The following is a 6,593-nucleotide window of genomic DNA, read 5'->3' as shown; positions in this document are numbered from 1 at the left end:
ATCACCAATTTATTGTGAATCTACAAGAGGGGTATATAGAAAGAAAACATATCAGCAATATTTTTCTTAGTCCTTTCATTTTGAAAGTCTCTAAAACTATTGTTTAGGAAGCCTAGTTTATATATTGGTAATTTACCTGGAAATCATTTTGTCTTTTGTAGCATCCTTTAAGTTTTATCCTATTTATTAATCATTAATCAGTTCAGAATCATATAGCATGATTTCACTGAAACTAAAAATAAAATTGTGAAGAAAATATCAAGAGCAAATCATTACACCAATCAAATGTAAAATGATTAAAGCATATTTTTCTATTCAATTTACACTAATGTATAGCTTTACATATTACATATTACTGAATAAAAATATCATAGTAGAATTCATGGAACATGCAGAGTGGTCATATGGTAGCTTATGTTTTTAAATTTTAAAAATTTAGTGAGAGGGGTGTATGATGTTTTACATTTGGACTCATTTTTATTTACTTTTTGTGTTAGTTTGTTTTTTGATTTAATCTTTATTGTACTTTCTCCATTACTATTTAGGCCCCTTATATTCCCATCGCCCCTGCTATCACCACCCAGTGGGCTCTATATTATGAATTGCTTCACTCTATTAGCGTTATTATTTTCAAGAAGTCATATTTCTCCTTGATCCAAGGTTTCTTATTGATACAAGAGCTGTATTCAAGTGTCAGTTCAGGTAATGTGAGGAACACTCAAGTCTCTAACAGCTAGAAAAAAACAGGATGTGAGGCAAACCAGGCAAGATGTGAATTTTACATCCCAAATGTGTACATGCCTGATACCCTTCCAGAATCAATAGAAAAAAAGAATCAATTAAGCTTTGATGCACTTCCATAAATTCTGATTTAAAAAAATCATTACATTCTCTCTACAAATATTTGTCAAAAAACAAAAGATATCTTAAAGCTCTGAACACATCATTTTAAGGTAAGTGCCAAATACATCTTCAATATTCTTTGAACATCAGCAAAATCAGCAAATGACTACAACTGGCACTTGTAATAAGCACTAGTTATATGGTTGATGTATGAGATAATTACAATGCTTTGCTGGAAAATCTAATAAATCTCAGAATTGTTATTTTCTAAAATCTATTTTTATGGAAATTAGAACCTGAATATTCCATTTATTACAGTAAGAGGACTATATGATTTTTTTCTGACACAGTCAATCACAAAGTATGTGGACTCATGAAAAATAATTGTTTCTGAAGACTTGGGAAAAAAAGTACTTTATTTTCTAAAACTAAATGGTTTAATATTAGAAGGTAACAAACTTAATAATTTTCAGAGTAATTAATTTAATAAAATCCAGATAACTGTTTTGACGCAGAACTTAAAGAAAATAAATGTAATAACATTTTAAAACATGTATGACAAATTTTCAAAACATGATTCACTTACAGTTTAATTTTTAAGTAAAATATTTCATTTAGATCAGATGCCTTATTGTTAGTTCCTTCACCATATCTAAATGTTTTCTTTTTTATTCAATTAATTGGTGTGTGTAATATTCAAGGCGGTATAAATTGTTCAAAGTAAGATATTTTAGAAGGCTTGAGTTCCACATAAAGTAGATCTTTTTCTCAATTAAGTTGACAACCATGTAACTATTGTATCATTAATACATTTGAACCAAAGTTTTTTCTCAAAATTATAATCCATATTAGCTCAACTTTAACCAAATTTTAAAGGTTAATAGCAAAAAATATGCAAATAAGGTATGAACATGGAAATTTATTTGTTTATGTAACAATCAATTTTAGACTTCTTAGTTGCATTCAATTATTCCTTAAACATTTTTAATACATTTTAAAATTTTGTTTAAATTTTAAGTAATTCATGGATGAGAACTAAAAAATGAAAAGATTTTATTCTCCATGTATTTTTTTAACTGAGGTATAATTAACATACAACATCATATTAGTTTCAGATGTACAATTTAATAATTTGACATTTTTATACATTACAAAGTTATTCCTTTTGCTTAAACTCTTTTAGCTGTAAAATAAATTTTATATAAAGCAAAATATTAGCTTCTTTCTCTTAGTAATATGCATGTAAGGTAATTCCATGTCTTTTCATGGTTATATAGTTCATTTATTTTTAGTTCTAAATATTATTCCTTTATCTGGATGTGCTACAGCATGTTTATACATTTACTTACTTAAGGACATTTAACTTGCATTCAAGATTTGGCAATTATAAATAAAGCTGCTATAAACATTCATGTTTAGGTATTTGTGTGTATATAGGTGTTCAACTCCTTTGGGTAAATATCAGGTTGTATATTTGCCGAGTTATATGATAAGAATATGTCTGGTTTTGTAAGAAACCCCCAACTTCTCTCTTAAAGCAGTTGTACCATTTTGCATTTCTACCAATAATGATTGAAAATCCTGTTGTAGGATTCTTTACAAATCCTACTCTGTACTTGGTGATGTCAGTGTTCTAGATTTTTGTCATTCAAATAGGTTTGTGGTGGTATCTCATTTCTTCAATTAGCATTTCCTTGAAGACATATGATGTGGAACATCCTTTTATCTGTACATTTGCCATCTGTATATCTTCTTTGGTAAGGTGTCTATTAAAATTTTTGTTCCATTTTTTTAAATAAAGGGTTGTTTTGTCATGTTTACAGAGTTCCTTGAATATTTTAAATAACAGTCCTTTATCAGATGTATTTTCTTTAATTAAGATATAACTGACATATAACATTGTATAAGTTTAAGATATACAATGTGTTGATTTGATACATTTATATATTGTGACATGAAGACCACCATAACATTCGCTGACACCTCTATTAGTTTACATAATTATCATTTTTTTCTCTCAGAAACCTTGAAGTTTATAACATGGTATTATTGACTCTAATAACTGTGTTATGCATTACATCTCCAAAACTTATTTATGTACTAGTTTGAAGTTTGTGCTTTTTAACAAAATCTCACCAAATACCCCATACCACAGATCCTGGTAACTACAATTCTACTATTTTATTCTGTTTCTATGAGTTCAATTGTTTCAGATTTTGCATGCAATTTATATCATACTGTGTGTCTATTTGTCTGGCTTACCTCACTTAACATAATGCCTTCAAAAGATCCATCCATATTGTTGCCAAATGAAGGATTTCTTTTCTTTATGAATGTATGATATTCCATAGCGTGTGTTTTGCGGGGGGAGTGTTTATGTGTATCTCACATCTCTATTCATTCATCCATTTATGGAAACTTAGGTTATTTATATATCTCAGTATTGTGAATGGTGCTGGAATAAACATAGGAGTGCATGTATATTTTTGATCTACTGTATTTTTTCTCTTAGATATAACCTCTGAGGTGGAATTACTGGGTCACATGGAAGTTTTATTGTAATTGTTTGAGGAACCTCCATATTGATTTCCATAATGACTTACATTACAACTTACATTCCTACCAAAAGTGCAAAAGGGTTTTCCCCTTTCTCTATATCCTCCTCAATACTTATTTCTTGCCTTTTTGAAAACAGTCATTATAACAAGTGTGAAGTAATATCTCACTGTTTTTATTTGCATTTACCTGGTGATTCGCATCTTCTCACACACCTGTTAGTCATTTGGATGCATTATTTTTTTGTAATTGGATTGTTTTTTGTTACTGAGTTATAAGCTCTTATGTTTTTATATCAACCTCTTATCACATGTTATTTGAAAATATTTCTCCCATTTCCATAGATTGCCTTTTTTATGCACAGTGAGTGTCCTTTGTTATTTGTAGAAAACTGGAATTTAGAATTCAAATTATGTATTACAAAATGACCAGAAGCAGTTTGAAACATCCCAACAATACTTATGAACACTTCTTTACTGATACAAACAAGGCTATCATTCTATGTTCAAAAAGCAGGACTTGTCCCAAAAGGAAATGTTATACATCCTGTGGATCCTCGGGTCACACTGCTCAGGACCCGTTTGTGACTCCACCTTCTTCCGTTCCCTCTTTACCTTCATGGGTGGAACCCCACCTGCATTCTCTACCAGGAACCCGACCCAACTGCAGCAAGTCCTTCAGCCATAGTTGCTATATTCCTATAGCATTCCTGATTGCTTTTACATCCCCTGAAGATGTCCCATCTTTTTTTTTTTGTCAGTCAACAAACCAGAACCTGGATTGAAAGTTTTGCTGCTTCTAGTAATGTCCTTTGTAAGTGGAACACCTCGTTTGGCCTTGAACACTTTTTTTGCTTCCTGACACCCTTTTTGTTTCACTTCCTGAAAATCCAGTACTATGATTTGTTGAACTTTATAAATTATACACAGTATGCAATGCTTCTTGTTTGTCACAGGATTTCTTGGGATACTTAGATAAGTGTTGAGAGATACCAAAGCATCTAGATCACCTGCTTCTACAAAACTATTGTTGATGAGAATGTGTTCTGTCAGACAGGGCAGAGCTGAATCAAGTCCCTCGCCTATATGGTATATTCTATTGCTGTTGACTAATAATGTTTTCTGTCTTAACAACAACAACAAAAATCCAGTTTTCTGGTTTCATTGGCCGAGAAGCCAATAACATCAAACTAGTCTAAGGGGGCACTTAGATATTCAATGGCGGGAATTTTACATTCCCGAAGTCCAGCTCAGGGTCCAACACTGTATCAGTATACAGCACGCCATGTTTGACCAGCTCCATGGTCAGTTTCACCATCTGGACCCCTTCCTGTTCCTGGTGCACTGCTGGCTGCAGTTTCTCTGGCCACAGAGACCTCCATAGGTTGTCTTTTCATTTTGTTGTTTTTTTTGCTATGCAGATGCTTTTTAGTTTGATATAATCCCACTTGTTAATTTTTGCTTTTGTTGCTTGTGCTTTTGGTGTCATTTCCAAAAACAAGAAAATTGGCAAAACCAAAGGGGGTCCTTCCCATTGTTTCTCTCCTGGAAGTGTTACAGTACCACCTCTTATGTTTTTGACCCATTTAGAGTTTATTTTCGTGTATACTGTTAGATAAGATTCTAATTTTATCTTTTTGCATGTTGTTATTCAGTTTTATCAACACCATCTGTTGAGACTGTCCTTTCCCCATGTGTTCCTGTCTCCCTTGTCAAATGTTAGTTGACCATATAGATGTGGAGGTTTTTTTGTGGGTTGTCTGTTCTGTTCCGTTAGATTATGTGTCCATTTTTATGTCTTTACCATATGATTTTATTACTATAGTTTTGTAGTATAGTTTTAAATCAGGAAGCATGATGTCTACAGCTATGTTCTTTCTTGGGATTGCTTTGGTTATGTGGAGTATTTTCTGGCTCCATACAAATTTGGGGGGATGTTATTTCTGTGAATTAAAATTAAACATCAGCATCCCAGATAAGTAAAAATATAGACATTTTCAAAAATGTGAGCCAAATCAACATACAGAAATAAATTGTATTTCTCTACACTAACAACAAAATATATGAAAAAGAAAAAAAATTACATTCCCAATAACATTTAAAACAATGAATTGCATAGAATAAAGTTAAGCAAGGAAGCAAATATCTGTGCAATGAAAATTGTAAGATTTTGAGGTAAGAAAATGAAGAAGATAAATGGAAACTTTTCCCATGTGCATGGATCAGAAGAATAAATATGCTTAAGTGTCCGTACTACTCAAAACTATCTATAGATTTAATACAATGCCTATTAAAATCCCATTTTACACAGATGTAGCTTTTATAACTATTGTCTCTTACTTTTTGGTTTCTTGTATAATTCTCTGCACATTATCTGTCACAAATCAGAAGTTTTTGATTTTGATGGATTTTATCAATTATTTTTTCCATGGACATGTCTCTAATGTTGTATCTAAAAAGACATTGCCATATTCAAGGTCATTTAGATTCCCTCATGTTTTTTTCCTAGAAATTTTATTGCTTGTTTTACATTTTGGACTGTGATCCAATTTCAGTTACTTTTTTGAAGAATATAATATCTATGTTGGTTCACATTTTGTATTTAATGTACACTTGTTCCTGGCATCATTTGTTGAAATCTTTCTATTTTTAATTTCCCCAAATTGTTTCTTGTCATGGAATTTTCTTTTTCTAGAAACCTATTTAGTGGATGCAATATTAAAACAAACAAACAAGGAGTCTAAAGCGATAATTGGACATTTTTGTAATTGTTTTGTTGTTCTCCCATGTTCTTTGATAATTTATATTTTCTAAGGAGTAATTTCTATTCCATGTGTTTGTTTCTTTTTTTCATCTTTAGGTTGAAAGGCTTCCTGATTGCCTTATAATTTATAATGAAACTAGTAGAGTTCATGCAACTGAGCATCTGATATGCTTTTGGATAAATTGGAGAGGTAAATATTTGGCTTGGAGCTCATAACAGGTAAACAGGGAAATCTGTGTCCTGGGTAACTAATTCCACATCTGCACAATTTCTCTTCAGAGAGTTTAATCTACCTATATAGAAATGAACTTCAATGAACAGGCACTCACCTCATGTTAAGAGTAGGTGATGACGGTTGCGGGGTGGTATTCCATTTATAGATCTTTAATTGCAATTTCAGACTTATATCTCATTCTTACCATCTTGTGAGG

At 31.5% G+C, this 6,593-nt stretch overlaps 1 pseudogene; it reads right to left on the bottom strand.

Annotated features, from left to right (window-relative positions):
• Window positions 1–3,969: 3,969 nt before the first annotated feature.
• On the bottom strand, window positions 3,970–4,716 carry LOC129073239 (U2 small nuclear ribonucleoprotein A'-like; annotated as a pseudogene).
• Window positions 4,717–6,593: the final 1,877 nt, after the last annotated feature.

Source organism: Pteronotus mesoamericanus, unplaced genomic scaffold (assembly GCF_021234165.1).
Source record: "Pteronotus mesoamericanus isolate MK-2021 breed Mesoamerican mustached bat unplaced genomic scaffold, CSHL_Meso_final contig_116, whole genome shotgun sequence".
In the NCBI taxonomy this organism is placed as follows: Eukaryota; Metazoa; Chordata; class Mammalia; order Chiroptera; family Mormoopidae; genus Pteronotus; species Pteronotus mesoamericanus.
The sequence above is the reverse complement of the archived record's forward strand: the minus strand, read 5'-3'. Positions and strand labels throughout refer to the sequence as shown.